General features: G+C 33.6%; 1 long non-coding RNA gene across 1 annotated transcript in view; it reads left to right on the top strand.

The window, feature by feature from the left end:
- The window catches only part of LOC134809829 (uncharacterized), a 110,672-nt gene that overhangs the window by 22,127 nt on the left and 63,749 nt on the right, over positions 1–24,796 (top strand). The window lies entirely within an intron of this gene.

The raw sequence follows: 24,796 nt of genomic DNA, 5'->3' as shown, positions 1-24,796 counted from the left end.
CTATATTTGTAGATATAAACATCTATATCAATACAAATATCTAAGTTATGTTATTTTTCACTACGTTATTTTTATGTATTCTCTCTCCCTTCTTTAGCAGAGAAGATAAAACTCTATTCCTTCAGTTTTTCTGCTTTCTGGCTTTGACTATCTATAGGGTACTATGGCATGGTAATCAGATAAATATCAATGCCTATATTTATATTTATATTTATCTATTATCTCACTATATATTTATATTTATCTATATCATCTATATCTACATGCATGTACCTAGATAAATAGGACTATTATGAGGGAACCTTCCTTTTTCATCTAATAATTGCTCTCGTGTTTTCAAATAGTTTCTTTTAGATTCACTAATGTGTAAAAAACTTAGACGTAATGTGCTCAAACCCTCTAATCTTATACCTGAGAAAAGTGTATGTGATTTTTTTCCTCCCCAAATAGACCTTAAGTCAGCACTACATTTAGAATAAGAACTCAGGTTCCCTGTCTCTTAGCAAAGCGCTCTTTCTAATCTATTGAAATAAAGGTTAGAACACTATTCAGAGGGAACAAGTTATTACCAGTGTTGTATTTAATTTGGGAGTTTAAGCCACATTAATAATAATAGGCCAGTGTCATAGCTAGCATGAAATAATAGGCTGGCATCATAGCTTCATAGATCAACATAACAGTCAAAGTTATAAGCCAGTCAATTCCTCTAAACCCAGCAAACTCAGAGTCAACAAGTAACAATAGATAGGGTGAAGACAGTTATGTGAATTACAATAAATTGTGAGCTAACAACAGGGCATTTATCACCCAAAATAATTACCATTGTATTTAGGGGATATTAGGGCTCTGAAAAAGACCCATGGAAATTCCCAGTCTGCAGATGGGCAGAGAGAATATGGAAGAAAAATCATTGCTTAGTCACCCATTTTGGTAGTCAGTTTTCATATATTATTATTACTGAGCACTCACAATTTTAACTTTGTTGACATTCTGATGCCAAAAGAATCTTTCAATTAAAGTTTTGATTAAGTATTCATTATTTTAAAACCACTAATTCATACTTTCACATCCAGTACTGAAGTGTGTTAAATGATTGGTAAGTTACTAGAAATATATGCTAAACGTTATTGCAATGAAATCTCCCTATTAGAAATAAATTGTGGGAAGTGGAAAGTATTTTCTTTTATTAAATGAAAACATTAACCAACACAGTTAGTCAACAGATATTTATTTAGTGTTTAATCTGGACCCATCACTGAACTGATTATTCAAAACAAAACCAAATCAATATGTTTTCTGCCTTGGTGGATCTTATAGACTAGTTGAAAAAATAAAAATACAAATGTTTGTAACCAGTGTTATAACGTGGAAGAATAAGAACCATAAGAAGGAAAAACAGAGAGCATCAACATTAGGTATAATATTCAGAAAGTCCATATTAAGGGAATATTGTTCTAGATCTGAAGGTACTAGAGAGCCAGTCTTGCAGGGGCAGTGGGCAGAGGAACTTCATGTGCAATGGCCCTGAGGAGGGAGAGAGCATGCTGTGTTTGGGGAGCGGAAAAAAAAAAGTGTTCTGTCTGACTGGAGCCCGAACCCAGATTTTATATACGCTCTCGGCTCATGCCAAATGGGAATAGATAAGATCAATTTTGAATTTTCAAATTTCACAATGCTTCCTTTGATAGCCACTAGAAGACTTAAACAAAACAAATTTAAAAATGATTAAAATGTTGGCCAAAGAAAGAAATATTGTTTGCTGATTTACCTCTTGTGTTATTTAAAAATAGGTGGGTCCGTATTTTATTTTACGGACATAGAAAACTTTTGATGATAGCCAAATTCACCTGGAACAAATGTTTGGCAAGAAGCCACCCAAAAGATCACATGACTAATTAATGGTGGAACCTCCATAGAGCTGAAACCAACTTCTAATCAGCTCTCCATCTTCCTATGGTGTTATCTTCAGAGTCAAGAGGAATCAAACAAACAACAACGAAAAACCTCATGAACATGGGGCCCCTAAAAACAAGGACTCTCTGGGCTATCATAACAGTTCCCCATTCTGTGTTATAGGCACAGACGGTTTTGTTTTCTGAGCCCTAGCATGCTACTCTAGACCAGCAGGAAAGGCGGGGTAAACCCTTGTTTTCTCACACACACCTCTCAGCACTGGTTCAAATCTCAGGCAAATGGCAGGTGGGGACTCCACTCTGAGGTACTATTATTCTGATTTTGGAAATGATTTAAGGGATTTGAAATACTCCATTTCATCATGTGTAAAAAGCCAAGTTGACAGGTTTTTGTTTGGTTTTGTTTTATTCATGACCAATGTGTTTCTGGAAGACATACAGTTTCATTTTAAAGTCAGGACAGGGAAACAGCTCAATAAGGTTAATTCTGGCAGGAAAGCAAATCTTACTTTGTAACGAAGGTATAGTTGCAAAAATGTTAAGTATTTTTCTACCTCCTCCATCAATTATATTTGTGTAATTTAAAAAGGGATCTTTTTTCCCTGAAAGTTTAAATACCCATCATATTTTAAGAGAAGATAGGACTGCTTCAAATGCAGTATTCCGTTTGTACACAAAACATTTCTTCTGAAAGGTTAATAAAGGCATGTTTTAAATTAATAAGCATGATGGATGTATATGCTTTCTACAGTGAAATGCTGTATAACAAATTATATCTTCAATCAGCTCTACCAGATCCTCTGTAAATTGGAGTATGGGAGTTTGCAGTGAATTTGCAAAATGCAAGCCTAACCATTTTATTTTGTCTCTTCCCAAACTTATCTGGCAAATTGAGACAATACACAAGAAATATACTTTAAAATAACTGCATCTCAATCAAATTGGCATAACTTGAGATTTAATCAGTGAATTTGGACAGGCCAGATGTTTACATTAGGAAGGGTTCAAGTATTGCTTAAAGGCTTGTCTTTTCCTTGGGTCTCTTGCCTGTAGTTACTTTATTTGGAGGGAAAGAAAGGTTTCACATTTTAATTTCCTCCATAGGGGGAAAAAAAGAATTAAAGAATGTATGTGATTTGACTTAAAATGTATAAGGGACTTGACATTAGTAAGTGAATTCTTATTAATTTTTAATCTTTTTTAATGCAAAGTGAGAAACAATTCGCATTTTTAATGCACATCATATTTCATAAACACAAAGTTCTTTAAACCAATAATGCACAGAGGGGCAGATGTTGTTTATTTCTTCTAAAGACCCAGAAATGAAACAGGTGGAAGATGGTGTTTAAACAATCATCAGCTAAGAAGTTTCAAATATGCTTTCTTCCACAGTGTCCTTTCTGCTGTAAATGAAATGATAAACATGTTCAGTTTACCAATATTTATTAAGCAAGTACTCTGTGCCAGGCATGGTACTACCTGTAAAAGATGATTGTGGGCCGGGCGCCGTGGCTCACGCCTGTAATCCCAGCACTTTGGGAGGCTGAGGCGGGCAGATCACGAGGTCAGGAGATCGAGACCACGGTGAAACCCCGTCTCTACTAAAAATACAAAAAAAACTAGCCAGGCGCAGTGGCGGGCGCCTGTAGTCCCAGCTACTCGGGAGGCTGAGGCAGGAGAATGGCGTGAACCCGGGAGGCGGACCTTGCAGTGAGCCGAGATCGCGCCACTGCACTCCAGCCTGGGCGACAGAGCGAGACTCTGTTAAAAAAAAAAAAAAAAAAAAAAGGATGATTGTGACATAACACTTGCTTCGTGGGCTTTTAGTCTTATTTGGGGAAAAATATTTAACATTTCAAGTAACTCCCTAATTTAAAAATATATCAGTTTTCTTATCATTATGAATTATACTGTTACATGCTATATTTATGAGCAGCATTTCTTTCTGCCTTTTTAACAACTTTCTTGAAGTATAATAGAAAGACAATGAACTGTATATAAAGTATACAAATTGGATAAGTTTTGATATATGCATACACTCATGAAACCATTGACACAATCAAGATAATGAATATATTCACCATCCCAGAAATTTCCTCCTGTCCCTTCATGATCTCTCCCTTCTGCTAATTCTGCCCACCACTTATCTTCAGGAAACTATTGATGTTTCTGTCACTGTACTCTAGTTTGTACTAAGAACTTTATACAGTTTTAGTATGCATTTTTTGGTGTGATTTTTAAATTCAGCACTATTGAGACATCCATTTTGTTGCATGTATCAAAAGTTATTCTTATTGCAAGGTAGTATTCCAACATACAGATATACTATAATTTGTTTATTCATCTATTGCTAGACATTCGTGTTGTCAGCTACTGATGAGGATCGTGTACATCTGTGAATAATGTTTATGTGTGTAAGTCTTTGTAGGAATGTATAATCTCATTTTCTTGGGAAAATATCTAGACATGGAATGTCTGGTTGTTATGGCAGATATAAGTGTGAGACTGTATATATATATATAAATATTTGTATATTTTATATATGTTTAAGATATTTTCTGTTGTTTAAGAAACGAACTATTTTTCTTTCTTTCTTTTTTTGGGGGGTGGGGACAGAGTTTTGCTCTTGTTGCCCAGGCTGGGGTGCAATGGCATTACTTGGCCTCACTGCAACGTCCACTTCCCAGGTTCAAGGGATTCTCCTGCCTCAGCCTCCCGAGTAGCTGGGATTACAGACGCCTGCCACCACGCCCAGCTAATTTTTTGTAATTTTAGTAGAAACGGGATTTCACCATTTTGTCAGGTCAGGTGATTCACCCACCTTGGCCTCCCAAAGTACTGAGATTACTGGTGTGGGCCACCGCGCCCTATCAAAACTATTTTTCAATATTGTTGCCCATTTCCTGTTTCTAATAGAAGTATATGAGTCTTCTAGTTGCTTCACATTCTCACCAACATTTGGTATAGCCAACCTTTTTAATATTAAACACCTGCAGGGTTTGAGTGGCATCTCAGTGGATTTTAATTTGCATTTCCTTAATGACTAATGATGCTGAGCATTTTCCATGTGCTTATTTGCCATCTGTATGTCTTTTATAGTTAAGAGTCTAATTCAAATATTTTGCCCAACCTAAAAACGCATGTTGTTTGTTTTCTTATTATTGAAGATGATTTTCTTATTATTTGAGGATCAATTACATATTCTGAATACAAATTCTTTGTCAGATATATAATCTGCAAATAATTTCTCCTAATATTTGGCTTTTCTACTTACTCTCTTAACAGTGTCAAAGACCAGGAGTTATTAATCCTGATGATGACCAATTTATCAATTTTTTTATTTGGAATTTTTCACTTCATCCAATATCAAAAAGATTTTTATTTGTGGTTTCTTATGGAAGCTTTATAGTTTTTTTTTTTTTTTTTTTTTTTTTGCTGTTAGGTCTATGACCTATCTGAGTTAATTTTTATAGATTCTGTAAACTATGGATTGAAATTTTTCTGTTTTTAATTTTTTCCTTAATATGGATATATGTCATTTGTTGAAAAAAAAACCCCTTTATGTATAGAATTACCTTTGTGTCTTCTACAAAATTCAATGTATTTCTCAATTCTATAGTCTTTTCTATTGAACTATTTGTTTATATTTACACCAACATTACACTGATTAGATTACTGTAATTTTGTGATAATACTTGATATCAGACAGTGAAGTCCTTCACATTTATTCTTTTACAAATTTGTTTTGGTTATGAGAAGGTTTTGAATTTTTATATGAATTTTAGAATTTGCTTATCAATTTCTAGAAAAGTTTCTATTGGTATTTTGATACAGATTTTATTGAATCTGTAGATAAATTTGGGGAGAATTGACATCTTAACCAAATGGAGTGTTCTGATACATGAAAATCTATCTCCATTTATTTAGATTCTCTTTTGTTTTTCTAATTAATGTTATGTAGTATTTAGCGTACAGGCCTTGAATGTCTTTTTGTCACATTTACCACTAAGTATTTTATAGTTTTTGATATTATAAATGGTATTGATTTCTTAATGTCCAAATGTTCATAGCTAGTTATAGAAATACAGTTGATTATTAGATACTTATTTTTGAATCATGCATTTTGGCTAAACTCCCTTATTATTTCTAATTGCCCTTGTGTAAATGTCCTTAGAGTTGTTTTCATGAACACTGTCTAGAACCTTCAGTACAACGTTTAATCATTATAATGAGAATGGACGTCCTAGTTATGTGATCCCTAGGAAAAGGTATTCATTCAGTCATTTAACATTAAGTATGATAGCTATAGATTTTTAAGTAGATGCCTTTTATCAGATGAGTATTTCCCTTTTTATTCATAGTACTAAGACCTTTTGTTTGTTTGTATTTTAGAAGGAATATATATTGCATATTGCATTTTATCACATGCTTTCTTGTATCTATTGAAATATGTTTTTCATTGTATTCTGTTAATATGGTGAATCACATTGATTGATTTTCAAATATTAAGCCAGTTTTTCATTTCTAGAATAAACTCTCCTTGGTCATGATATACCTTTTATACTTTTCAGAGTTTGATAAAATTTGGTAAGAATTTTTACATCAAATTTTTATAAGAGCTATTTATTGGGCTATAGTTTTCTTTTCCTGCAATGTTTTCTTATGGTTTTAGCATTAGGGTGATGCTGGCTTCAGAGAATTAGTTACATAGTCTTCTCCCTCCTTCTATTTTCTGTAAGAGATTGTGCAAAATTGGTATTACTTCTTTCTTAAATGTTTGGTAAAATGGTGAAGTCATGTGGACCTGAAGTTCTTTTTGTGGGAAGGTTTACTTCAATTGCAAATTTAATTTTTAAAAAAATACATAGGGCTATTTGTCTTATATTTACCCACGCAGTTTCAACTCCCAGTGTTTTTCATTCCTCTGTGTTGATGCTGATTTCATTTGGTATCATTTTCCTTCAGAATCCCTTTAATTTCCTGTAATGCAGGATGCTGGTGAAGAACTCCTTCAGCTTTCATATGTCTGGTAAAGCATTTAACACACCTTTGTTTTTAAAAGTTTTTTTTTTGTTGTTGTTGCCGGTTATAGAATTCTAAGTTGGCAGGCTTCTTTTTCATTACTTTAAAAATATTTATGTCATTTTCTCTGGCTGACTTGGACTCCAACAAGAAATCTATTGTCAGTCTAATTTTATTCCTCTGTTTTTTTTTCTCTGTTTTCTTTTAAAACGTTATTATTGAATTAAAATAATTTCATTATGATGTGCCTTGGTGAAGTTTTATCACATTTCTTGTACTTGGGATTTGTGAAGCCTTCTTCAAAATGTGGGTTTATAGTTTTCTTCAAACTTCTTGGCAATAATTTCTTCAAATAATATTATTGTCATCCCCCCTTCTCTGTCATTTTCTTCAGAGGCTTCAAATATATATGTACTTGAAGTGTGTACTTGAATACATGGGCCACTTGAAATTGTTTCACAACTCTTTTAATTTTTCAGCGTGTTTTAATTTAATTTTTGTGTGATTTATATTGCTATGCCTCCAAGTTCCCAAATTGTTTATTCTGCAGTGTATATTTTGCCATTAATCACTACCAGAGTATTTTTAAATTTCAGCCATTTTAGCATTAATCTCTGGACATTTGTTTTGTTTTTTTTATATCTTCCATCTACCTATTGAACATGTTCAATCTTTTCTCTAGCTTCTTGAACATAAGCACTACAGTTTAAATGACTGTTGTAATGCCCTTATCTACTAATAATAATTCGATCATCTACATATGTGATTTCACTTTTGATTGATTATATTTCCTCTTCTTCATTGGTCTCATTTTCCTATTTCTTTGCATTCCTGGTAATTTTTGACTGATGTACAAAATTGTGAATGTTTAAAAATGATTGAGTGCTTGATATTTTTGAATTCTATAAATATTTTTGAGCTTTGTTTTGAGATGCAGTTAATTTACTTGTAAATAATTTGATTCTTGTTGAGTCTTGTTTTAAAACTTCAGTGTGATCAGTGTAGCATTACTTAAGGGATAATTTTGTCATATTATTAAGACAATATTTTTCCGAGTATTCTACTTGATATTGCTTAAATTCTGATATTTTCTTCTCTTGGTGGGAATAGGAACTATTGCCAGCCTTGCTTGAGCTCTGATTATTCCCTCTAATTCCTTAGGATAGTTCTTTCCCTGACCTCAGGTAATTGCTTCACATGCGTGAGGTGATGATTACTTGGTGATGATTACTTGGCTGAAGTTCTCCAGGGAAAATCTTTATGCTTCTCTAGAGCTTTATTTCTATGCAGCTCTCCAGCTGTCTTGGACTTCCTAGTCTTCCAGCGCTATCTTAACTCAGCTCTGTCTGGTTTCTCTGTTCTTTGCCATACCATAAAAACCCTCTCAGGGATTACTGTCCTTAGTCATCTGATGTATAATGTTATAAAAATTGTGGTTTCATACATTCCCTGTCCCATCCTTGTTTTCTAGTAGTTTCAGATGAGAGGCAAAATCTGATCTTTGTTACTCAGTGTTGGCTCCAAAAAAAAAAAATCCTCTCATTTTTAACTTCATTTTTGAGAGTTATCATGGATGGGTGGTTATGATTTATGTGCATGCAGATTTATATAAATCAATTGCATTAATATAAATAATGCACATTTAAGAGAGAATAAATTAAAATAGTTAACTATCTCATGTTTAAATTTATATAGTGCTAACAGCCCAAAATTTAAAAAAACAACAACAAATTTTAGGAATTAAATAATGTCATAACTGGACGGGTCAAATGGATTGTAAGCTATGTTCATTCTATAGACACATTTTGGCATCATCTTTTGTTAGATGTGATTGAAGTATGTTTTGTTTGAACTACATTAAGTGAATTATTTTTACACTGTAGATCTTATAAAAACAATATAAGAATTAATCCCAAAGACAGAAAAATAATGCTATTTACTAAAACAGATCTCATTTGATAAAATATTTGAAGCACCTTACAGAAAATACATATAATAGGAGGATAAAATAAAATTTAGATTTGAATAGCAACATAGTAGGAAGAGATTCAAAGTAGATTTATACTCCTCTTGGACTATGCTGTTGCTTAAAGTGGGCAATAAATTAAGTTCTGTGACTCCCAGGAGCCAAAGTTAAAGACAAAAACAGGAGAAATAAGAAAAAAAGTCAGTATATAATTTTATATTTCTGAATAAAGGATGACTTTTTCAGTTTAAAATCAGTAGATAAAGTCATGATAGAAAAATGTTAATTTAACTACATATAATTTCAAATTTTGTTATATAAAAGATTTTAAAAGTACAATCTGTCTTTAAAGGAAAATAACAGGCTCAGATAACTATTTCTAGAAAAAAAATGACAATCTGTGTGAGTGTTTTGGATTTGCAAAAGCCGCTTAAGAAATTAGAGGGATTTTCCTTAGTATGTTTTTAAGTCTGTTCTGTCAGACATTTGAAATATTTAAAAGATAAGATGTATTATGTAAATAGAGTTTAAAATGTTTAAGAAAACATAATTGCCTACCTTTATGCATAAAGTAAATTATTTAGGGATGTTTAGTATATTAAATATGTGAATTAATGAAATATTTGTCAGATACATGCACTTGTTTATGCATAAAAATTTCAGCTCAATGTAAAGGTTTAAAAAACTGCTCTTTTTTGTTGTTGTTGTTTTGTTTTGTTTTTGAGACGGAGTCTCGCTCTGCTGGAGTGCAGTGGCTCCATCTGGGCTCACTGCAAGCTCTGCCTCCTGGGTTCACACCATTCTTCTGCCTCAGCCTCCCGAGTAGCTGGGACTACAGGAGCCTGCCACCACGCCCGGATAATTTTTTTTGTATTTTTAGTAGAGACGGGGTTTCACCATGTTAGCTAGGATGGTCTCCATCTCCTGACTTCATGATCCGCCCACATGGGCCTCCCAAAGTGCTGGGATTACAGGCATGATCCACCACGCCAGGCCTGCTCATTTAAAACTTAAGACTTTGTAAAAAATAATAGATGTTGGCAAGACTGCAGAGAAAAGGAAATGCTTGTACACTGTTGGTGGGAATGTAAATTAGTTCAAGCCCTGTGGAAAACACTATGGAGATTTCCCAAAAAACTAAAAATAGAATTACCATTCGACTGAGCAGTTCTACTACTGGGTATAGACCTCAAGGACAAGAAATTGTTTTATCAAAAAGACATTTGCACTTGTATGTTTATCACAGCACTGTTCACAATAGCAAAGGCATGGAGTCATTCTGTGTCCATCAACAGTGGATTAGATAAATAAAATGTGACACACACACACCATAGAATACTGCACAGGCATAAAAAAGAATGAAACTATGTCCTTTGCAGCAACACGGTTGCAGCTGGAGGCCATTATCCTAAGTGAATTAACACAGAATCAGAAAATCAAATACTGGATGTTCTCATTTATATAAGGAATCTAAACAATGGGTACACGTGAACATAAAGATGGAAACAATAGACACCGGGGACTACAAAAAGGGATCAAGAGAGAGGAAGGCATGCATTGAAAAAAACTACCTATTGGGTACTATGTTCATTATTTGGGTGAAGGGTTCACTAGAAGCCCAAAGTCTAGCATTATGGGATAAACCCATGTAACAACCCTGCAAATGTACACCCTATATCTATTTTTAAATCTTAAATTAGTTATAATAGAGATAATCATAATTCTACCATTCTAGGTACAAAAGCTGTTCTCAGACTTAATTAAAAGCTTGTGTGATTGTTAGATTGCAACCTTGTACACATAGAAACAAAACAAAAGGGAATCAAAATGACTACTTACATTTAATGAATTTGTTGTGTCAAAAATGCCATAAACATTCTTAGTTTTGTTGCCTTTTTCTATGGTTTTCTGTTCTCTATTTATTTCTACTCTGATTCTTATTATTTCCTTCCTTCCGATAGCTTTGAGATTAGTGTGTTCTTTTTCTAGTTCCTTAATCTATGCCGGTAGATTGTTTATTTGAGATCTTTCTTCCTTTTTAATGCAGGCGTTTATTGCTATAAACTGATATGGTGTGGCTCTGTGTCCCACTCAAATCTCACCTTGAATTGTAATAATCCCCATGTGTCAAGGGCAGGACCAGGTGGAGATTATTGAATCATGGGGTTGGCTTCCCCCATGCTGTTCTGATAGTGGGTGAGTTCTCATGAGATCTGATGGTTTTATAAGGGGCTTTCCCCGCTTCTCTGGCACTTATTCTCTCTCCTGCCACCCTGTGAAGAAACGCGTTCCACCATGATTATGTTTCCTGAGGCCTTTCCAGCAGAACTTCCCATGCAGATCTGTGAGTCAATTAAACCTCTTTTCTATATAAATTATCCATTCTCGGGTGTTTCTTCATAGTAGCGTTAGAACGCACTAATATATAATCCTTCCTGTTATTACCAGGTGTGCAGCATCTAATAAGTTTTGGTATGAGGTGTTTTTGTTTTTGCTAATTATTTTTAAAATTCCCTTTTGATTTCCTCTTTGACCCACCAGTTGTTCAAGAGTGTGTTTAGTTTCCACAGATTAGTAAGTTTTCCCATTTTCTTGCTGTTATTAATTTCTAGTTTCATTCCATCGTAGTCATAGGAAATACTTGGTATGATTTTGGTCTTCTTACATTTATTAAGATATTCATGACCTAACATGTGATCAATACTAAAGAAAGTTCCATGTGTGCTGCTTGAGAAAAATGTGTATTCTTCAGCTGTTGAGTGATGTACATGTCTTGAAAGATGTTTATAACTTATGACAGTCATGCTTTGATATTCTTATACCAAAATACATAAAATGTCTCTTATAAGTTCGTTATGAAATGAAAATCATTCCAACAGAGAAAAACAGGAAATTAAATTCTAAAAAAGAGTGACAGACAAACATGCAAAACATTATGAATCATGTCTAGAAGTTTCATAAATAAAGATTAAAACAAAATATTTTCCCTCTATTTTATATGAGGTTGGCAAGGATTTGTGGAATTTTTTTTTCATTCATGACTAGGGGGTGTGTGAGTTGGTTTGAGTATTTATAATGTTTTTTTTTAAATGTAATAAATCAACCTCAAGTGATTTATTCTCAACACACCCACATACACATAGATGCACCAACATTTGAGCAAAGAAAAAACAAACAAAAGAGAAAATGACTTAAAGTTTCTACAACTGGGGATTGGTTAAATAAATTATGGTCCAACCATCTGATGTGCAACTATAACATTACAATAGTGTTTATAATATTTAATATAATGGAAAAACCCCAAGAGATATTGAGTTGCTATATGTAAGAAGGAGTAATTTTACAGTATAGTCTAACTTTTAGTTTTGTTAATGTGCACTTACATCACACGCACACACAATTTTTGGATAAAGAGCAGAAAGATATATTCTAGAACGTTAAGGAAAATTTGGCAGGTGATGGTGATTTTTATTTTCTTGTGAAGATATTATACTGTATGTGTTTTCTATTATGAATATATGTTGCTTCCATAATCAGAAAAAGTAACTTAAATTATGGTATACATCTAATTCTAAGCTTTTTCAATATTGACACTTGTAACTTTACCTTATTTTATCTACTGCTGCTCCTCTTAAGGAATTGAGAGTGTCTTCATTTAAAAACATTTTTTAAAGTATTAGTTCCATAAACATGTAGGGTTAATATAATTCAAAACCTAAATGAAGCCCCACACTTACCTTTTATTTGCCTTAGAATAAATATTTTTCAAGTCTCTACTCTGGAAATGTTAGTCTCCCGAGTTGCAGACCACATGGCATAATTATTTTCTATACTTGTTTCCACTCACCTCAACACTCCTATTTTTTTTCTAATTCATGTGGAATGATGATTAACACCCAGTAACTGCTTCATAAACACCTGTTTGCAAAATGAAAAGACTCTGAGGTTTAATCATCTCTCGTATAATTTATTATTATTTATTTTTAAATGGAACCTGGTAAAATGATAGAAAGTAGGCCTTAGGCTAGTGACATTAAGCAGGAAGGTGAGATTTATGTTGTTTTTCAGTTTAACCTTGGTATACTCAAAACTTTTTCAGCACTATATTAGATAAAAGACATAAAGAGATGTAAATACAAAAAATCTCCAGCCTTGTTGGGGAAACATACAAATCATAATTACAAAGCAACACTGTATTTGAATAATGCAGTGTTATCCAAGATGCAGAGAGATGCTAGAAGAGTCTGGAAAGCCTGAATGAAGAGATGATTGTTCAAAGGAGACCTAAATGGCGAGTAAATGCCATACAGATAAAGAGCATTGTGGAGGGGCACATTCTAGGCTGAAAGAACAGCAACTGCAGAACTAGCAATAAAGAACATACAGCTAATAACAATTGTCACTCTTAGTTTATTTCCTCTGTTCTTGCCTACTTGTTTCTCAGGGATGCAATCACTAGAACCACCACTGGCTGGCTCAAGGAATTTCTATTATCTGAGCCATACAAGTGTATATGAATAGCTTCCAATCCTGCTGTTTCATGAGAAATAAAATTATTTTCTCAAACTTGATATTTGGTGTTTAATCATACTGTTGTATTTCCAGGTGTCTCTCTGAGTGACCTTTATTCAATTTTAGGACTTTGTGCACCTGCCTCTTAATTCCACATACATAGAAACCTTGGGTCTGGGTTTTATCCTCCACAGGTCAACTCTTCCAACTCTTCTTGTCCATTTATTTATCCTCTATTCTACCCCAAATCCAGTAGTCCTCTTTCAGAGTTGATGGATCGAGGAATCTTTGCTGAATACCCTGGTGTCACTCTAGGATTAATGATCTTAGCAGATAATTATACAAGTGATGTGGGTTTTGTTGACCCTCCTTATTTTTGTCATTTCTCTTCTCAATTCTGGATCTTTGTCCCAGGACACATTCTTTTGGTAACGTTCTCCTTTATACAGAAATACAGAAATCACAGGTTGTTTGCTTTACTTCCAGGTAGTTTTCATTGATTGTACATCTCTGTTATTCCACTTATAGCTCCAATTAATTGAACTGCTGACTTAAGCCAATGAATCTTTTCCAGGAGGACTTTGAAATGGAATACAGGTGGTTCCAATCAGTCTGGCAATGCTCTTGAAAGGGAAATAATGAGTTGAGGGCTATTAGTGCTGATCATTTTCTATCCGGTACACTATAGAGCAGATAAAACTCATTTTCAGAATGAGAGAAGAGTGAAGCAGATCAGCGCAGAGGAGATCGAGACAGAGAAAGATGATTTTGTGGTTAGCTTGTGGTTTTCCTGTGATTGTTTCTATGTCTTTCCTAGGCCTTCCTGCTGAAGTTCTGCCTTTTGCTTCCCTGAGAAACATTTGTATTTTTATAACAAGTCTTTCTCTCTTTAAATTAGCTACCAATTTATACTAACATGGCACTCATTAGATGTTTTGATGTTTATCCGTACCTGAATACTGCCTGAAATTACAACTTCCAGGCACCATGTCTTAACTTCTGGCTGATCCTCAAGAGTTTGCCACTGAGACTGCATCATCTGTCTCAACACCTCACTCAGGTGTTCAAGCCTTATATCAGTTTTTATACCCCTCCTGATTTCTTCAAGTTATCTTATGTTCTGACTTCCATAATTTCTTGCACTTCCATCTGGCCACTACACAATGGAGTGAATTAAGAAATTTTGAGGCTTCTGGTAGAGACCACTCTAGAAATTCTTTACAAATATTTTTACATGACAATATGGCTATTTAAATCCACGTTAAATTTGAGCATTATTATTCTATTGCATCTGTATGCCATTTTGCTGTATTTTAATTCTGACAACAGTAGATTATTCTAGTGCATTAATTTGAAATGAATCATTTTATGAAAATATAAATTAGTTGAAATTCCATTTACTTAATAGAATTTCCAATATATTCTTGCAGGATTCCAGCATCTGCTGGTTTCATTAGAACATTAGCAGGATCTTTTGAAGAATGCTGACTAATCTATAATTCCTTAAAAAGATTACATATAAAAATTATGCATTGCTTCTGTAAGTTCTTATTTACATATGGTAAATTAGGGATTATAAGGAAAAATGCTATCATTTGGATGATTCTACATAGTGAAGTAGTGGTTTTTGTTGTTGTTCTTGTTGTTTTTGGAAGATGTCTGTACATGTTTTTTAGAGGTTAGTCAGGAGCAATTTTCTTATTCAGGCTTCCATCATTGTTAGAATAAAAATGAAATTTAGTCTTTAACCTCCAGTCCTTGAAGATCGTATTATTCAATTATTTATGATTGATTACTATAGTTAAGATGACTAAGAACCCTTTAAATGCTGCATAAAATTAAAAAGATTTTGGAGTCCTAATTTCTCAGACAAATATAAAACAATGTTGGATCATTGCTATTTGCTATGATTGATATAAAATCTATTGCTCAAAAAGTGACCAGTGAGAAATAAATACATGTATAATTAGCATACATTTGCATTATTTGCAAGATTCAATTTGCTAAAGACTATGCCTTCGTTTCACTGCTATTTAGGAGGCCTCGCAAAGTGCTATGAACTCGTGTGACTCCCTACCTTGTAGGCAACTGCACTTTGTAGGGCATTTAGGCACTTAGAATGTGGTGTGGCTTGGATTGGTTATATTATCATTTAAAGAAACTCTTTATTAGCCTTATTAAAACCAACTGTATCTAGGCAAAATGATCCTATATTAAGGAAAAACTTCTTGTGGAACTGGAATAATATTTGATTGCTTTCAGATGTTTGTCCTATACTCCAAAGCTAGAGAGCTGCTTACTCCCTCAGGGAAAACAACTTCACAGCAACTCATTTTACACCAAAACAATTAACTGAACTTAATTGGGCATAACATTTAATAAAAAAGAGCCTCCTTTGGGAAAAAAACAATTTTTTATGTGTCTACAACTGTATAGCATAAAATTGCTATAATTTGTATATGTGTATGTTTTAGAAACAACTTTATAAAAGACTCTAGAAATCAGCATTAATTCTACATGGTGCCTGTCAAATTGTTTACTATTGAAAAAATATTAATTTTTCTTTCTATTATTTTATGAGACTTTATCATCTCCTGACCAATGATTTATCAAATTTCATGGGACTAGAATAAAGGGTAGCTGTTTGAAAAGCCTTTCTCTTTGAGGTATCTAACATAAATATGAGACACGTATTTCAAACTTTATTTTCTGTAATATGAGGGTAACTTCTTTCTTATACTGTATCTGAAAAATGATTTAAAAATAAACTAATGAAGTAAAGTACCTTTACAAATTTTGATACAATTTACTGTTGCTCCTTCAGAATAATATCTGACTGTCCATTAAATTTTAAAATATGACATTTTACTCCAGGGCTATAATATTCATTTGCTTTGACGCAGATAAACATGTCTACTACTGTGTTACACAGAAACTTCAATTTGCGTATCATTTGTATAGTATTATACTTCAGATTAAAAATATAATTGAAGTAACTTTGAATTAAAAAAACACCCTAAAGAAACCATACAATCTGAGATAAAATAACTTAAAAAGACAAAATCGGAATCTTTAGTGTAAACGAAGGATAATAGGTATATATGAGGAGGTATGAAAGACATCCTTATATGTTATTATTTATTGGTTTTTAAATTCAATTTTGGGTAGATTGGAAAATAGAAGATTTTGTTCTAATTCTGTTTTTGCAATAAGTGTAATAGCTCATAAAATTTTGGAGATGCTATTTCAGGGCACATTGGCATAAATATTTGTAAAATTCTTTCCTTAAAGTAAGAACTAAAGTACTCCTCAGGAGAAATGCATTTCTGTCATAGATAAGAGCATTGTAAAATAATCTGTTTTAAAGTAAATATGAAATATAGAATGTTTGGTGCTCTGCTGATTTGTATTCAAAATAAATCCCAGTGCCCTGAAATCGTTGGGGCTTACCAATTCCAGCAGGCAAAGGTCTCAGCTTTAGGCATTCCTATAACCTTGGTAAAAGCTGAAATAGGAACTCTGAAAGACAACACATACGTAATGAAAAATACCTACCCCATTTTATCCTTAAATATGTTTAGATCTAGTTAACTCAAGTGATGTGCCCGAAATCAAACTAATGGAAGCTGAAAAATTGTTGTGAATAGTGAAAATTAAATTATTTCTCAATTCTTCTGCTCCTTCTGATTTTGTATTGAGTTGTGTTTATTATAATGACCTCTGGAGTAAGACTGCCTGGGTTCATTTTCAGCTTGACCATTTACAAGTTATGTGACCTCGAGCAAGTTACTTAACCATTCTTTGCCTCACTTTTTTAGCTCATTAAATGGGGTTATAACAGTACTTCCTTCATATGATTTTTATGGAAGTTAAATGATTTAAAATCATTTAAATAGTGCCTAGTATGAAAATAGCACATTAAGCTGGATAAACCCAGTAGATATGAATAATGGTCTTCTACCTTTCGTATGATGACAACGCTCCGTTAAAGATTTTATTTGTACTTCTGTTATTTTTGGCAGAACTATTCAAAGTGGCTTTGTTTTTAATAGCCAGAATCTGGAATCAAACCAGATAATCTTTAATGGATGAGTGGCCAAACAATCCATGTCATATACATACCATGGAATACTATTCAATAACAAAAAGGACCAAAGTATTGACAGGCATGGCATCTTGGATGACTCTCCAGGATATATTCTGTTTTTAAAAAGCCAGTCCTAAAAGGTAAATATTGTATTATCCCATTTATATAAGATTTTTAAATGAAAAAATTTCCTGCATTAGGAACAGAGACTGAGCAGGGAAAGGTGGAGTGGCTGTGGCTATAAAGAGGCAACCCAAGGGATCCTTGCAGTGATGGAACTGGTCAGAATGTTGACTGTGGTGGTGGATACATGAACCTACACATACGATAAAGTTGTATGGAACTAAACAGACATGCATACACACACACATATAAACACAAGTAAAACTGAGGGACTCACAAGAAGATATGTGGATTGTATTCATTTAATATACTGGTTGTGTTTTGCAAAATGTTGTCATTATGCTATATTGGGTAAAGTGAGCATGGGCTTTCTTACAATTGCATGTGAACTTCATTACGATTGCACATGAATCTACAACTATCTCTATAAGAATTTCAATTTTAAAAAGTAGCACGGGAAGAGGGAGGCTGCTTGGGATTTGAAAATTTATATGATAATCCATGTTTAGGAAATATAAATAATTAAAAGTGAAGTAGATTACTGCATAGAATAAAAAAAGTAGAAAGAATAGAATAGAATAAAATAAAACATTATTAAAATTATAAAATCATAGACCCTAAAAGCATGAGAGATCATCTCATCTGTTGACCAGTCCAAGGTAAAGGTTTTGTTATTCTGTAGCAAAATGTGAAATATTAAGACAAAGTCACTCCTGTGTTGTGTGTGTGTGTGTGTGTGTGTGTGTGTGTGTCTGTGTGTAGGGGGTGGGATGTTGACATAAGTTTGCTAACTGTCCTATTTTGGGAAGGAACTATCCTTTATCTTTGATTATTCCTTGCCTCCATCTTGAAGTTAGTTTTCTTTCTGTTACAAAATAATAGTTATAGTACTTTTTGTGATGTCCTTCCTTAATGTTACACAAAATAAAATGTTGATAAACTTTTTAAAAAAACTGAGTGGATATGAAGACACTCCTTCACCAAAAAACAAAACACCAGAAAAAAAATGTGGGTCCTAAGTGGAAAATAAACGTGCTGTTGAATATATAAACATATGATGTCAATACACAAAGGCTAGAGAGAGACAAGAGAGCTCAGGGAAAGGTGGAGAGACAAAGGAGAAAAAGCATGAACTGGCAGGACCTGCAAAAATATGGTGAGAATAAAATAGCAAGAGATGGAAAGTGCAACAAAGGATTGATCCCATCCACAGAATTTCTCATGAAGAGGAGTTCTTGTGTTTTCAGGAGAATGTGTGCTCTGGGAGATTGCACTATCTGTCTATTGAGTCTGTTCAACAGGAAATTTCTGATATTCATTAAGACACATTCTGTGGTTTAAAAGCTATCAAATGTTTTCTTTCCTTACAAATTTCCACAGAAAATTTAGGATTGTACCCTTGCGATGAAAGATTAAACCTTGTTCATCACTTACAGGATTTATCTTCTGACTGAGTCCTTCTAAGTTGAATAAAAAGAACATTCTGGGAAATTCTCTACATTCATGATTTTTAAATGGCTTCTCCTGGTTCATGCCCCTCAGATGATTGTTTAAAACTAAATTGTTACGGAAACTTTTAATATGTGAGGCATGTTTAAGAAATAATTTGGGGCGAACACTGACTGGAAGTCTGTGTTTTCTACAAGCTCAGCCTTTGCCCAGACTGTCTCATGAGTGAGAACTTTTCTTTGGGTGGATGCCATTCCCTCTGTCTTTCTTGGTTTCCTGGTACTTCTCCACCTGGTCCTGTGAACCCCAAACCAGTCCACAGTAACATGGTCACAACCCTTCCTTTGTCATCTTTATATTTTCAAACCACATGATGGATCATCATCAAAAATGCCCTGTTTTGAGGTTGATTATTTTATTACAAGTTCATTTGCAAAATCTGCACACTGCTCATCAGGCTAAAGCTCTTCATCCAGTGCCGCTACAGCTTCCCTGAGTGGGGCCTGCAGCCTTGTGGCAGCTAGGTAAACTCAAACAAGAAAATGCTGCAGAGAAAGCAGGGTCTTTCTTGCCTGAGTTTCTAGCCTGCCAGCCTCCCCTAAAAGTGTCAGATTTTCTGGTTTCCCACAATCACGTAAGCCAGTTCTTTGAAATACAATACACGTATACATATACCTTATTGATTCTGTCTCTCTGGAGAACCTTGACTGACAAAACTGATATTAGCATTTTATAATTGTGATTTTTATGTCTTTAACTACATGATAGGGATGTTGTGTAGTGAATCTTATATTCCCCAGAACTACGCCCTATGAATTCTTAATGAATCAATGAACATTTGGTAATGCTTTCCCCATAACTTATATTACTCTTTATTTCACTAATCTTTATTGATGGTTAAAAGACCTGAGGGTCAGCTTAGATTTTCTAAATCAACATAAAGTAATTTATATGTTAATTTAAAATTCAGACTTCCTCTGTATTTTGAGGGATTAAAAGACTAGATATATAAGCTAGGCTAAAAATGAGCCTGAAAACTGAAATTGAAATATTTGAAAATGCAAGCGGTCTTCTCATTTTATATCCTAATCTACTCCGTTTATTAACATGCATGCTAATGGAAAGTAGGCTGCTCATAATTCACATGTATGATGAGGGCCAGAAAGTGTGAATATCCAGTCATTGCACAGTAGACATTTTGAACTGGCCACCACATTCAAGTAGGATTTGGTTTTTACTATATTGTCTAGATTTTTACTTATTAATTTGTATGTATCTTCCCAACTTAAATACTTTGACTATTTCATAATCCAGTTTTAATATGTATTTTAAAAGTGATAGTTGTTTGAAGCCCAAGAATCAAATATTTTAAGCAGCTCAGGTTATGAGATAGCAGAAATTTAATTCTATGTTTTATTCTTTTTAGCATCTGCTGTTGAGACAGTATGAATCATGACACACATATCTACTCTACATCTTTCTTTCACTCTTACTCACAACATCTGTAGTAGAGTTCCCTATACTTTGTACTGATATAACTTGATGTCTCAGTAGAAGTCCTTTAGGCAAGAAACATGACTATTTTATTCAGAATTTCAAACAAAATGAAAAGTAACTATCAAAACCTGAGTTCCTAGAATCTTGGCCATTGAGAATATATGGGATTCTTACGGCTTCCACTGTAGTGACTTCTGGATTTTCCAGATTCTCTCATTTCTGAGCCACCATATATGTTTATCTCATCTGCTTCAGCATTTCCCAGTAAGTGGAAGGGCTGCACCTCTGTGTGGACAGATGAGTTACCTTCCCAGGACCAAGTAGTATTTTGCCTAAACTGTGCTCTCTGCGAAGGTCACTTGCCTTCTCATCTTTTTTCCTCCCCTAATTACTTATCCTTCAGGAGAAGACATTGCTTTTGCATAGACACATACACTCATGCACAAAAGCTTTTAAGCAGGAGGTCAGGCTCCTTGCTCTGTGGTTTTATGGCACTTTGTACTTCCATTATCGTAGCTCTTAGCACACTGTACAATTACTGTGCAAAATCTCCTCACTGTTCTTCAAGCTCCATGTCCTCTGTTTATTAAGTCTGCAATGCCCAGCAAAGAGCCTTATACTTTGTAAACACTAATAATGGACCAGTACATTAACAATCTGAGATTTTACAAGCTCTTTTCATTCAAGGTGGAGAAAAAGCTTCTTTGAAAGCCAAAGAATTTAGTGGTTAAAAGCAAGTGAAGAAACATTTGTAGTTTTTTAAAAGCTTATTGGAATGTTTACCAATTGCTAATTCCAAATATAATTTTCAAGCCTCACTCCTAGTAATAACTGAATGTAATATATTATTTATATATCATTTTTAATAGAAAAGGTAAGGGAACAACTAATTTTTACAGCAAGTATTATTAAGAGAAAATTTAAAATGAAGAACCATGTCATCTTGTATACTATGAATAGTGGCATTATATTTTGTTATGTGTTTTATGTATGTTTTCATTTGTACGAAAAATCTGCTCTAGTTTTTAATCGATGAATGGTAGATATTTTTAAGCTACAAAACAAATATACAATTATATATGTGTCAATAATACATGTACATTTTACAATCATATGTGTGTGTATATATGTATATACATACATAAAATAGTACATATTTCATAGCATTATGAAACTTAAGTATAAACTTCTTTGAGAAGTACCTGGAACATAAAACACACCACATAAATTTTGTTAATATTTGGATGATCAGTGATTTATAATTATTTTTTGGTTGAGGCGAATGTTCCCTTTTCACTCCTACATAAAATAAGAGATAAGACATTATTTTCTAGTCATCAAAGCTAATAGATTATAGTAACAATTTGTGCTTTGGGAATCAATAGACTGAAAGTGGCATCCATGGCAGGTCAAACTAAAAAGATTGTGTGTCAGTGCTTGCAGTCAAAAAGCCATCACCCTTCTGTTGTTTCTTTGTGTACACAGGACGGTTTACTTTTTGGAGTCACACTCAAAAAGGGGCTTTATTCTTAGTGGCAAACTCATTTCAGTTTTTAAAAGCTTCAGAATTGCAGATGTGCATCTTCTGAACTAAAAAGCTGTTTGAAATTTTTATCTGAAATTTTCTAAAAAAATTAACCAGTGTCATTTTTCTTGATTTATTTCTTTGCTTTTCCTCTTAAGCAACTGAAAATAAATTTCAGGAACTCTAGGTATATTTTTACTTCAACAGGTGTCTCTACACATACTTTACATCTCCATTTCTACATACTCATTAACATGTTTTTCTTACTGTATTTTACTATATTCATTATATTATACCTACTACATTTATTTACAAAGTAAATAAATGGTCATTACATTAAAAATTGTTTAAGCAGAATAAATGTGTTCGAATTCTTTGCATTTTTATTTTATGAACTTAAAATGCATTTTACAAACATTGACTATCTTCCTACTTTCTGCTCCTTGAGAATGAAAGATATTGAGAATATTTCCTTTCTATTACCCCCTCCTTTCCTGATTGGGATATTTCTGAAACACTGCTGGATTCGACTGACCATTAATAATAAGTTGTAGAGTGATTTACAGTTTTTAAAGCTCTTCTGTGCTTTGATCCTTACAAAGGCCCTGTGAGCTCATCATGTCAGGGAGTAATGCTCCCTTTCCACCCCTTTCTCTAAAACAAAGTGAAACTAGTTTTGTAACTGGACAATGTTAAGCTTCTTAGTAAATGTTATGCAGTAATTCAATCTTGAATTGTTGGCCTCCCAAATAGATCCATTGCAGAAAAGCGTTTAATATAGATGTGATTTTTATATAAAAGTGTGCACAAAAGATTTTGAAAATCTAAATTTTAATGATTACTCTCATCGTAGAATACTTCTCTGTGTTAACAAGAGAAGTCAGGATAAGACCCAGCTCTCCTGACTTGCCCTCATGAGTTCTTTAAATTCATCATCGTTAGCAATATTTCAAAACAAGAAAAGAGGTCCATTGTTTTTTTCTCGTGTAGGGAAGGATTAAGGAAAAGAGAGAGAAAGGAAATTTGAAGTTGCCTATTTACCTGATGTTTTTATTCTGGCATCTTGACAGAAAACGGTTTTGCAGATATTTTCCTTCAGGGTATATATAGTTAGAAGTGACTGTGGCCCCTTTAGCCCACTGATTTGTTTCTGTTTGCCGCTTCCTTCCCCCCAATCCCACTCTCTCTCTGCCCAGAAGAACCAGTTGATCCTGACTGGTCCAATTCCCTAGGATTAGCACTCTAGAAAATAATGACTTCTCTTATTTTCTTCCAGGATCTACTCAGGCAAGCAGAATTCCTATGATGCTTAGATAAACTGCTTTATATTGCTTCTGGAAACTAATTTTAGAAAAAGTACAAACCAGGTTACTTTTGTATCAGTTATTGATGACCAGCTCAAAAATTTCTCTGAGGCATTTATTCAAAGTGATACATTCAAAACCAAATTATATTGAGACTAATTCTTTTGTATTAAATAAGTAACACATTAATTGCATTGCCCTTGTTAAAATTAAAACATGATAGATAAATCTAAGTTCCCTTTATCATGAGTGCAATCTTGGTCCCCTTCATTCTCCTCCAGAAGTAACTCCAGAAATAACTCCTCATGTGTACTCTCCTAGTGTCTTTTTCTTATATTTGAATTCTGTAAATATATATGACTATAGAAAAAACAAAGTATTGTTTTGTTGTTGAAATTAAAACACACATGTTCTGCAGTTTGCTTTCTCCATTTCAACAACACGTCTTAAAGATATGTTTATGCTAGAACATAAAGATCTACCTCATTCTTTTTAACTACTATACTGCAGTCCATAATATGCTGTTCATTCCTTTATCAATGGTCTTCAGATTATTTCCAGCTCTTTGCTATTACTAATAAAGGCTGGACAAGTATCCTTGAACATGGCTCCTTAGATTCAGGTGCCAGTGTTTCTCAAGAATGTATATAGAGATGTGAAAATGGAAGGTTATAGGGCATACATAGTCTCAATTATAATGGATGTTTCTTAATATCTTCACAAAGGGATCATCTTAAATAACAATCCCATGTGTAGTGCCCCTTTCCCGTAATGTCAATAACACTTGGTATGGAACTCCAAATTTTTGCCAATTTGATGGTGAAAAATAGTTTCAGGTTAACTCCTACTTTTTTCACCCCAGGGTGAAATACTTATAATAAAAATATCTGAAAATGATGCCATGTGATTAATTAAGCAAAAAAATCAATATATTAAAATTTTTGCTTTATTATTTTCTTATATCACACAGTCAGATATCCTGTTCAGGGACTCTTTAAGCCTCTCCCTCTGTAGAGCAGATTCCCTTTTCACATCCCAGTAGGACTGTTAATTGGTTTTTGAATCTGATTACTGAGACAAATTGGATCAATGGTAAAAGTACTAAGCAATTTATTCCATGTTCACAGTCCATTGCCAAAGAAAACAGTTCATAAGTTCTCGTGAAAACTAGAGATTGTCCATTCTTCTACAAAATAAAGAAAATCCTGAGCAGACATAACTGACAACTTGTTAAGCCTTTCCTATAGTTAGTTCTTCAGATTTAGGATTATGGGGAGGAGTCAGAGCGTATTCAGGCTCTCACTGCACATCGTATGGTACATAAGCTATCAGTTTTTACTTAGGATTAAAACTGTCATTGAACCGTAGGGCCTGCCATTTCTAACCAACTTCTGCGTT

The sequence above is a fragment of the Pan troglodytes genome, chromosome 3 (genome assembly GCF_028858775.2).
Source record: "Pan troglodytes isolate AG18354 chromosome 3, NHGRI_mPanTro3-v2.0_pri, whole genome shotgun sequence".
Taxonomy (NCBI): Eukaryota; Metazoa; Chordata; class Mammalia; order Primates; family Hominidae; genus Pan; species Pan troglodytes.
This window is presented reverse-complemented; position numbering and strand designations above follow the sequence as displayed.